General features: G+C 42.4%; 1 protein-coding gene across 1 annotated transcript in view; it reads left to right on the top strand.

Annotated features, from left to right (window-relative positions):
- TGFBR2 (transforming growth factor beta receptor 2) overlaps positions 1–12030 on the top strand; it is a 69137-nt gene that overhangs the window by 14307 nt on the left and 42800 nt on the right. The gene's annotated exons all lie outside the window — the stretch shown is intronic.

A 12030-nucleotide genomic window follows, 5' to 3' on the forward strand; every position in this document is an offset into this window, starting at 1 on the left:
TCTAAAACCAGGGACAGAAATGTAACTCAGAACTTCTGGAGCAAATGAAAATTCTGCATTCTAGACTGGAGGACTGCAGCTAATAAATGCCTCTTAATTGTATATCCTAATAATCTCCCCCTCCCAAGGCCAGGCTAGATTTGGAAGAGCATGGGGGATGCAGTTCTTCTGCAATGGATGAATGTTGTCGTTTAGTCATGTCCGACTCTTCGTGACCCCATGGACCAGAGCATGCCAGGCACTCCTGTCTTCCACTGCCTCCTGCAAACTCATGCTGGTAGCTTCAAGAACACAGTCCAACCAACTCGTCCTCTGTTGTCCCCTTCTCCTTGTGCCCTCCATCTTTCCCAGCATCAGGGTCTTTTCCAGGGAGTCTTCTCTTCTCATGAGGTGGCCGAAGTATTGGAGCCTCAGCTTCAGGATCTGTCCTTCCAGTGAGCACTCAGGGCTGATTTCCTTAAGAATGGAGAGGTTTGATCTTTCAGTCCATGGGACTCTCAAGAGTCTCCTCCAGCACCATAATTCAAAAGCATCAATTCTTTGGCGACCAGCCTTCTTTATTGGTCCAGCTCTCACTTCCATACATCACTACTGGGAAGACCATAGCTTTAACTATACGGTTCTTTGTTGGCAAGGTGACGTCTCTGCTTTTTTTTTGCTTTTTTAAGATGCTGTCTAGGTTTGTCAATGGATGAATAGTTGGCAGTAATATTTCAAAGTACAGTGGTACCTCGGGTTAAGTACTTAATTCGTTCCGGAGGTCTGTTCTTAACCTGAAACTGTTCTTAACCTGAAGCACCACTTTAGCTAATGGGGCCTCCTGCTGCTGTCGCGCCGCAGGAGCACGATTTCTGTTCTCATCCTGAAGCAAAGTTCTTAACCTGAAGCACTATTTTTGGGTTAGCGGAGTCTGTAACCTGAAGCGTATGTAACCTGAAGTGTATGTAACCTGAGGTACCACTGTATATTATGAGTGTGCACAATGCTTTGTGTGGAAGTAGCCTAGATTTAATTACCAGCACTGGAAACATCTGCAGGCATGTAGTTACAGAAGAAATAAAATACCACCCTTCTTTGAGAAGAGCTGCAAAACGGAATAAACTAATGGCCCCTCCTTGGCGTGATTCTAAACAGCTGGCACCCAAGTTTTCTAAATACTGCTCAGGCTTTCAGCGGCAACTGTTGTGGTTTAGGTAATGCCATGTGGATATTGTTAGAGCCAGCAAGGCCAATGGCAAGGAATGATAGGAGTTGTAGTCTAGCATCATGTGGAAAACAGCTGGTTAGTGATGGCTGCCCTACAGGATATTGAGAATCAAGTGATGTGATGGCCCAGGATGCAGTGTTAGAAACTCAGATATATCAGCTAGGCGCCAAATGGCTCCTTAAAGCAAGGTTACCGTCATGAAAAATGGAATGTCTAGTTGCCCTTTTGGGGTAAGTCTTACTTTTCAAATGATGGACTGACTGTGATTGATTCTCAGTTAAGCTTCTGGGTAGTTCAGATGACAACCTTGAGCTAGGTTAAGAGCTTTGAGAACTTAAATAAGAAAAGTTGCTTGATCCAGGGATAGTCCTATTCCGACCTCTTTTTCTTAATGGTGACTGCTCCTGCTCAGGCTGCATAGAAAAAAAATGCAATTTGGTTCCAGAAATTCATTCTGATTGTGCAGATAAAATGTAACTGATAGAATTCTACAGGATGGGGTATTAGTGTGTGAAAGCAGTCCAGATCCAATGATCCCCAGGCATGCGCATAGCTGTCAACTTTTCCCTTTGCTTACAAGGAATCCTATTTGGAATAAGGGAAATTCCGACCAAAGAAGAATGGCAGACGAAATTAATGGACTATGCAGAATTGGACAAAATGACGGGAAGGATTCGAAACCTGCAGGACCAGAGATTTACAGAAAATTGGAAGAAGTATACGAATTATTTGAAGAGCAACTGTAATCAACAAATTATGCTAGTAGGACTACAAGAAGTTTTGTAAGGAGAAATATACGAAGTGTTACAAAGTAGAAAAAGATAGAGAAATTGGTTATGAGTTTGAAATGTAATAGGGAAGATAAGAAATGCATACTGAGATATATATATATATATATATATATATATATATATATATACAGTGGTGCCTCGCAAGACGAAATTAATTCGTTCTGCGAGTTTTTCGTCTTGCGAATTTTTCGTCTTGCAAAGCACGGTTTTAACGGTATTAACGGTTTTAAGAAAAAGGAAACAAACTTGCAAGACGTTTTCGTCTTGCGAAACAAGCCCATAGGGAAATTCGTCTTGCGAAGCAACTCAAAAAACGAAAAACACTTTCGTCTCGCGAGTTTTTCGTCTTGCGAGGCATTCGTCTTGCAAGGTACCACTGTGTGTGTGTATGTATATATATATATATACACACACACACACAGGGAATTTCCCTTAAAAAAAGGGAAATGTTGACAGCATTGGGCATGCACCTCCAGATGGCAGAGATGTCAGGCATGCTCGCTTGGTCGCAAGTGGCCACCAGTCCGGTGCGAAATGCGCCTGGCTCCTGGCTAATTTCAAACACTGTCCAGATGTCAAGGCATTTGCTGTTTCCTCCTTGTAGAAACAAGCCATTAATACGAAACATGGGATTTATCTTCTGTGAAGTGAGTCTGGGCTACTGTCGATCTCCTGTCTCCGGATTGCTTTAAATACTAAATCTGTGGGGGTTTTTTTGCCTTAGAAAAAGAAGCTGCTGTGCTAATAATCCACATAGCCACTGTACACAGTGAGCCGCTTCAAATGTATACATATGCTGACGCCCTGCTGTTTGTCAGCCAGCTATCATCACATGTAGAGTTAAGCTTTGTGCTTGTCTCCAGAGTAGGAGTTTTTGAACGTTTGTCAGAAGGTATCAAAAAGCTGATTCTGTGCACGGTGCTAGCTGGCCGGGATTGGATAGCTCTAGGCGAGGAGCTGACATGTAGAATGGGATTTGAGATGATCATCCCCACATACCCATTGATTGCCTGAATTTTCTCTTTACTACAGCGCAGTTGAACCACAGTGCAATGAATTGGTTTCCACCAGGGAATAATGGTTTCCACCCGGGAATAATGCTCATCTATATTTCCCTGTATATATGTAGTTGATTGACAGGTGCCCATTATTACGGATGAAGTTGAGGCTTGCTCTCTGTGCTTTCCGTCTGTTTGACAACGAGGTATTGCATTGGTGTTGATTCAAGTTCTGGCACATTGCTCAGAGTTGCTCTGGCTTTTAAACAACAGGAAAAGGAAATTTCTGATGGGACCAATGAGGCATAAAATAGGTTTGCTGGTAACCAAACATATGGTAGATAAAATGCTGCTTTCACTGCCCCCCCCCCCCGATATTGGGCATACTGTATCATCATATTTAGAAGTCTCTCAGGGACACTAAAAGCTTCAAAATAAGTATTTTTGTGCAACATTCTGCTAAGAGTAATTTAAGTCATTTAAAAAGTTAGTTTATATAGGTTCTGCTCTTCTGTTTTTGCCTATATAGACTTTCATTTATTTCAGATGGCAACATCTATTACCCAAGGGCTTTAAAAATCTGTTCATTTTTGCCTCACATCAGGAAATGTATGACAAATATCGCATTTGTGGCTTTTGAAACCCCCAAAATATTCCGATCCATTCTTGTCCCAAAATATTGAGTTGTGATTTTTAATAATAAGATAACGGCACATATTTTTCCCTCCCTGTAAACCAACTTAAACTAATTAAAGTCTTAGCTCCAAATATTATTTTTTAACACTCGGAAACAATTCTCTTAAGTGGGATGAGGAGGCATATTTAACTAGCAGACCTATACAGAAGAACATTAAAATGTGCTGACTTCAGAGTGGCTTTATTTATGGTGTTTATGAATCACCCTTTGTTGAACAGAGCCCAGAGAGATGTATGTCAAAGGATAAACAATAAAATTACACCAATGAATAAAACTAAAATATTCATTAAGTCACACTAATGGGAAAAAAACTATCCACCCATTGCTTTTCGGGGGAAACATATCGGACTGAAAAGGTGTGGTTAAGCAAGTGTCTTTAGCTGAGGTTTAAATCCCAACAATGAAGGGAGCAAGCACAAATGGGAAGGTTATTCCACCAAGCAGGATTGAGCCATTTGGTATTGGAGGAGGCAGATACTTGTGTCCTGTGCTACCTAGGTAAAGGTAAAGGGACCCCTGACCATTAGGTCCAGTCATGGCCGACTTTATTGGCTGAGGGAGCCGGCGTACAGCTTCCGGGTCATGTGGCCAGCATGACTAAGCCGCTAGCGGCAAACCAGAGCAGTGCACGGAAACGCTGTTTACCTTCCCGCCGGAGCGGTACCTATTTATCTACTTGCACTTTGACATGCTTTCGAACTGCTAGATTGGCAGGAGCAGGGAGCTCACCCCGTCACGGGGATTCAAACCGCCGACCTTCTGATCGGCAAGTCCTAGGCTCTGTGGTTTAACCCACAGCGCCACCCACATCCCCTGTGCCACTTAGGGCTCTATAAACTGTTACCAACACCTTGGGCCCAGTAGCTTACAGGTTGCCATTTCAGTGCAATAGAACAACATTTATTTATTTTATTTATTTATTGAATTTGTATACTGCCCTATACCTGGAGGTCTCAGGGTGGTTCACAGAAAAGATCACAATATATAAAATCAAAATAAGAACAATAACCAAGTAACACCCCCCCCCCAAAAGAGCCGCATTTTAATAGGATGTCCATCAGGTCAACCAAAAGCCTGGTTTAAAAGGAACGTTTTTGCCTGGTGCCTAAAAGTATATAATGAAGGCATCAGGCAAACTTCCTGGGAAGAGCATTCCACAGACGGGGAGCCACTACAGAGAAGGCCCCGTTCTTGTGTTGCCACCCTCCGGACCTCTCAAGGAGGATACACACAAAGAAGGGCCTCACAAGATGATCTCAGGGTCTGGATAGGTTCATATGTAAAGAGGCGGTCCTTGAGGTTTGCGGTCCTGAGCCGTTTATTTGCAAGGTCTCCCACCTGCACAATGGGCCTTTCCCTCCCTCCCTCCTTCCCAGCTCCCATCATTCCACTAGCCAACATATGCAGTAGTCAGGAAGGATGGCAGCTGTAGTCCAGCAAGATCTGGAGTGACAAATATACTCCTTAACTGATTTAACAGGGTTAAGTAATTTGCCTGATTTTTTTTACACAAATAGTTGCAGTAGCTGTTTTTATACATACAACACAAATTTCTCATGAGACTGCAGGGAGAAAAAAGTCCAACCACTTTCTTTCCTTTTTTGTTGCTCAGAACTGTAAATCACATGTGCTATGAACTTGCATGAATGTTTTTAGAAAGAAAAACACCCTAACAGGAAATGAGGCTTAAACCCATATAGTTGACATGATGTTTGCAACAAAAGGAAGGAAATTCAGCGTTAAGGCTGACATCCCACCTTCAGCAGGGTTGGGTTGGTGTGAGTGAAACATTTTTTTTCAGTTTTCTTTTCCATTTAGTTTTGTGTTAAGTGTTACTTAAGGCTAATCTCTGTGTGTATTTGAGCGAAATACACACATGAAGTGTTTTGCAGGTACATTTCTACATATGTGGGTCTTGTTGTTCCTTGTGCGTTTTGCATAGGGGTCCTCACTGTGTTTTGTATTGTAACTGGCAATGTGCCTGGCACCAGCCTGGTTCCTTTAAAAACGGTGCGGTGTTCATTATTTATACATTTTGGCCAGACCTCTGATTGCATCACCTTTGGCACATGCATTGTTGTAACATATTTGGCTCTTTGGGATGTTATAGTGAGAGCCAAATCTTTTATGTTACGGTATGTTACTGATTTTAAAATGAAAGTCTTACAGCTCTAGAGACTTTTAGTGTATGAAGTGCTCTTCTGGTTTTCTTTATTTTCACGGTTACTCTCTCAAATATCAAATCAACATAAGTCTGATTTCAAAGTGTTTACAATTAAACCTTTTTTTATATATATAAAAAACAACAACAGTACAATAGTCATATTCAGTAAGCCTCATTGCTACAGCAGGGCTTTTACCTTTGTCTTTCCTTAAATAAAAGATACCCAATCATCAATGGAAGATGCTTCTGGCTCTTTAATCTTACCACAACACATCTTTGGAGCAAAGGCAGTTTTCCCTGCTTGTTTTACTTACATGTTTCCATTCCACCTTTTCTAAACTTGCAAGAAGAAATCCGTCAAATCAATAAATGAACTCACCGCTATAGATATGATGAGCCTTCCTATGTGTGGTGATAAAAATAATTGCCACCTCCCACAGTCAAAATCTGCTCCATTATATCTCTGCTCATGCCCACTATAAGATGCCAATCCAAAAAGGAATCCATAACATTGTGTACCAAGGATCTGAAGACTCTGAAGCAGTTAGGTTTGCCAGGCAATGCCTTCAACAATAAAGGAATAATCACAGATAAGATCCCCCTTCCCACCACCACTGGGGAAAACTTACACTGCCTCTCATTTTCATTTACAACTCTTAGCAGGACTTCTCCAGTTGATCTCGTTGGATGGGGGGCAGTTTTAGTATGCTGCTGATATCTCAGATAAATCAACCTTGTCAATAAATTCATAAAAGTGATGAGTCTTTAAAAACAGATAGTCCTTGGGACTGCAAGAGGAGAGATAAGCGCTCCATCCCTCTTGCGTCGACCTACTGAATTTTAGTGCTGCAGTTTCCCTCCTCTGCAATCCGAGCCTTTTGGGTTTGCCGATCAGAAGGTCGGCGGTTCGAATCCCTGTGACAGGGTGAGCTCCAGCTGCTTGGACCCAGCTCCTGCCAACCTAGTGGTTCGAAAGCATGCCAGTGCAAGTGGATAAATAGGTACCACTGTGGCGGGAAGATAAATGGAGTTTCCATGCGCTATGGCTTCTTTCATGGTGTTCCATTGCGCCAGAAGCGGTTTAGTCATGCTGGCCACATGGCCCGGAAAGCTGTCTGTGGACAAACGCCGGCTCCGTCAGCCTGAAAGTGAGATGAGTGCTGCAACCCCATAGTCACCTTTGACTGGACTTAACCGTCCAGGGGTCCTTTACTTTTACCTTTATCTCTGCAATCCGTTTGGTTCGTAAAGAGGGACGGAGCACTTGTCTCTCCTTGGCCAGCCTCCTCACTCACCTGCACGTAAATCCTTGTCACCTGTGGCTACCAGGCTTGTGCTTGAATATAGAGCTGAGATTACCTAACGAATATTGGACAGATTCTTCATTCATCATCATTTTTAATTTGTATACCAGCTTTCTATCTTACAATACTCAAGGCGGTTTACAGGTTGAAGAAACAAAAAAATGTACATCTTATAACAATGTAATGCAATACAAAAATGTGATAATAAAACATAACTTTAAAATAAGCAACCTACATCAAAAAAATAACATTCAACAATCATTAGAATAGTAAATAATAATAATAATAATAATAATAATAATAATAATAATATCAGCATATAGATTCAGTTAACGTTTCCTCTTAATGGAATTTAGGATGAGAAATGTGTGCTTGCAAACATCCCATTGCAAAAGAGAGCAATGTAAACATTCAGAATATGCATGCAGTATCCAAGGAACTCATCTGTGTTGCTTGTTTGTGTTCAGAAGTTCACAGACAAAGGAGGCTGATGGCGGGTTTCCAAAGAGATGATTCACTTTCCCTCTGGGAATTGTCATAAAATGGATGACTCTTTCTGTGGTTGCTTGAAGAGTGTCTCTCCCCCCCCCCCCCACTTCTGCAAAAGACTATGCACCCTCTCCAGTAAAAACAGACAAAATTCTTGCCCTCTTAGCTTGTCCTCAAATTCTCAAAGAATGCTAACTGTCAATTTGTACTATTTTTAGCTAATTGCTACTTCATAGTACATCCTAATTACGTGTGCCCATTTTCTGCTGAACCCAGATAGCAGTCCCGCCACTAGAAGTTGTTGTTGAATCTGTAAAAGTGTGACAACTTCTGATACAAGTGACAAACCGAAATTGCAAATCGAAAGGCTTTTCTGACAATCCTATTTTCCTCCATGGGGTTGTCATTGCAGTGATTTAAGGACACATGCAAAACCTTTGCATCAGAATTGAAAATCCACATGAATTATCCAGGAAAAGGAACAGTAAGCAAGTTCTGGCGTGACTCTAGAATCTTGATTATGGAGTTTCTGGGAAAACATTTTTGCTGAAATAATTTCATACTCCCGCTGAAATAATTCCAAGAATTCTGCCCTGCATTCAAGATTTCAAAGCAAGAACTAGACATTACCTTGGCAGATGCTTTTGCTTCCAAACCTGTGTTTGTTGGGGTAATAATACGTTTGCAGAGGAGGCATTTGCAATGTTTCTAAGGTGAAGGGGGTGCCCACTGTGAGGCCAGTTCGCCTGCCAAAGGCCTTGAATCCTGTTGTTATGAGAAAAAGCTGCTCCTTTTCCCTTATGGGGTCCCCAAGAGCCCATATAGAGTCCTTTTGTAGGTTCTCTATTGGTAAGAGAAAATAACAGAGACTAGCCAGAGAATATTGAGAAGCAAAGCAGCCAGTAAGCCTGATCTTTATTAAAGCTGTTGCAACAGGGTGCTCCCCCCCCCAGAGGAGGGGGCGAGGGACCCAGAACAAAGGTGTGCCCGCCCTTATATAGACTTTGAAATTGCCCACCCTCAGACTCCAGACCACCCCCCAGAAACATCATCTGTACATCACAGAACGGGTGTAGCCCAGGACCACCTCCCCCAGTACATCATACATACATCACAGTGGGCAGTCTCAAACAGAATCCTGAGTGTGTTGTTTATCTCCTGTCTGCCATTTACCTGATTGAATTATCTGGGTTTTGGCCACTCTGTTGTTGTTATAACTACTTAATTCCTGAATCCAGGTCACAGGCTCACCCTATTCACACCTTAGTTAAGGTAAAGGGACCCCTGACCATTAGGTCCAGTCACGGACGACTCTCGGGTTGCAGCGCTCATCTCGCTTTATTGGCTGAGGGAGCTGGCGTATAGTTTCCGGGTCATGTGGCCAGCATGACTAAGCCACTTCTGGCGAACCAGAGCAGCGCACGGAAACACCATTTACCTTCCTGCCAGAGCGGTACCTATTAATCTACTTGCACTGGTGTGCTTTCGAACTGCTAGGTTGGCAGGAGCAGGGACCGAGCAACCGTCGCGGGGATTCGAACTGCCGACCTTCTGATCGGCATGCCCTAGGCTCTGTGGTTTAACCCACTGCGCCACCCGCGTCCCATTCACACCTTAAATGTGCCCTTAAGGCAGGATTTGTGAGCACAGAGACAATGGGGAGATTTCCCGTTTCCTTCGACCTTGCAGAGAAATATTTGTGGTCATTTTGGGAGAGAGAAAATTGTTTTAGGACTTTTCTGTGGGTTTCAGACATGTGGTTTACATATTTGTATGTGTTTGCTTGGTATATTTATGAATATATATATATATGACCTCAAAATTCTTATAACACTGTTTTGGATCCTGGATGGGGAGAAATGGAGAAAGGTGTTGTCAGGAAAGAATCTTTGGGGAGAGGGAAGGGTCGATTACCTCCCTCCCATTCACAAATCCTCTGCATTAACATTACCAGATAAAAACAGACTTGGTAATCCTCAAATTGCCTCATGATCTGTGGCTTTAACCTCCAGGTGACCTTTTTGTACTTGGTCATTCTGAAGAATTTATTCATGCTGAAGTATATGAGGTCATAACGACTTAAGCATAAGAGAAAAACATTTTCCCCCAGTAGTTAGTGATTTATTTATTTTTTTAAAAAAATACTCCTTCATTATGCAATCATTTTGCTGGAAAGGGCTGTGAATTTTTAATATTGCACCATAATGGAAAACCTGCCACATCTCATACCCTCCAACATTTCGCTGATTAAAATAGGAACATCCTATTCAACAGCAAGAACAACAACAATATTTATACCCCGCCCTTCTGACTGGGTTGCCCCAGCCCCTCTCAGCAGCTTACAACATACATAAAACATAATAAAACATTAAACATTAAGAAACTTCCCTAAGCATGGCTGCCTTCAGATATCGTCTAGGTTGTATAGTTACTTATCTCCTTGGCTCTGGGGTCAGATAGCTCCATGCCCCCTAACATTTCTCCAGTAAAAATAGGGACATCCTAAGGAAAAGTGGGACATTTTGGGATCAGATCAGAAACTAGGGACAGCTTCTGTAAATCTGGGACTGTCCCTGGAAAATAGGACAATTGGAGGGTCTGATTTGCTCTATGAGTCTCCATCAAATCTATGCACTTGCATGATGGCTGTTTAATCACTACAGCAGTGCTTGGAATTTTTTGAACTCCTACGGCATGGTGTGAACGCAGACCCGGCTTCTGTATAAACCCGGAAGTGGTTTATACTCGCACTCACTGTCCTCAAAACAAATCCTTCAGAATGCAGCCATTGTTCTACCACATTTTGGAAGGCTGGTCTGTCTTCCATCTTCTTCCCATCCACGTGAAGTCGATGGGCATGTGGAAACACTGTTGGACAACCATCTTACTGAGAAGCTTTGTGGATTAATTACACACACACACACACACACACACACACACACACACACAGGAGTGGCAGGGTTAAGAAACTGTTGCCCTAGGAAGGCTGACTGTGCAAGGATGGAAATGACCTAACCTCTGTAGGACTGACATTTGACCTGTCCTTCACTGCCAGCTTCCCCACCATAGAAGCCAAATCCTAGGGCAGGGGTAGGCAACCTAAGGCTCATGCAATTGTTTTTGTCTGGATAAACCAAAACAAAAGAGCCTGGGCAATAGAAGATTGCAGAAGGTCCTCAAGTGCCATGTTCTCAGCCAATCATATTGTTCAGGAAGCCTCAGTTGTATATGGGTGTTAGCCTTTGATAACCTTCTGAGAAGAAATAATAATAATAATTTATTATTTATACCCCGCTCATCTGGCTGGGTTTCTCCAGCCACTCTAATAAGTGACCAATAACATTCAAAAGTGTGTTTGGAGAGGTGGAGGTGGGTTAGATAAGTGCTAATGATTGTAACCTGCCTTCCAAATGGGTAGAGTTGGTAAGCAAGCAGGCCTAAGATGATCAATGCTTGCTTCTACTTCCCGCTTGCAATACTTTAAGGAATTGCTTGTGATGAAGATCAGTTTCTTGATGTATCCCTTTGCTCCGAAAACAGTGTTAAATTGCTTGTTTCTCTGCTGATCAAATTTGGAACGGCTTCTCCCTCCCTCCCTTTATACCTGCAATGAAGGATTACATTTCACGAATCTGATAAAATTGACTTTTGTCCACTAAAGGTTATAGATTATTTTTTAGATATATGTTCCAAGGCCACCGCCTTGCCAGAGAAATCTCTGCAACTTAGTTTAGTTTTTGTTTAGAATTTTATTTTATTTTTTAAAAAAGTTTTGCCTGAGGTATGTTGATTAAAGGTTATGCCATAATAAAATGGTTAGCCTTCTAGGTGCCACAAGACAGTATGTGATTTTGACTTTCAGAAGGGTGATTTACTCCCGGTGACTTAAGATGGATATTGTGAAGAGTTATTTCATTTCTAAGGATTGTATTCAAATGTATTATACTCAAAAGACCCATTGAAATTAATGGACCTAAACGTCAGTGGATCTGCTCTGTGTATGATTAATGTTGGATATTGCCCTAAAAGTCTGACCCAATGCTTGCAGATCTCTGGGTGGCATTAGTTGTGTTATCAAGCACAACTAAACGGCTCAGGACCGCAAACCTCAAGGACCGCCTCTTTCCATATGAACCTATGCGGACCCTGAAATCATCTTTTGAAGCCCTCCTTCATGTGCCTCCCCCTTGAGAGGTCCGGAGGGTGGCAACATGAGAACGGGCCTTCTCTGCAGTGGCTCCCCGTCTGTGGAATGCTCTCCCCAGGGAGGTTCGCCTGACGCCTTCATTAGATACCTTTAGACGCCAGGCAAAAACTTTCCTTTTTAACCAGGCCAAGTGGACCTAATCAACATCCTATGCCCTTTAAAATGTGTCTCTT

This window comes from Podarcis pityusensis, assembly GCF_964106645.2.
Source record: "Podarcis pityusensis genome assembly, chromosome: 12".
Classification (NCBI taxonomy): Eukaryota; Metazoa; Chordata; class Lepidosauria; order Squamata; family Lacertidae; genus Podarcis; species Podarcis pityusensis.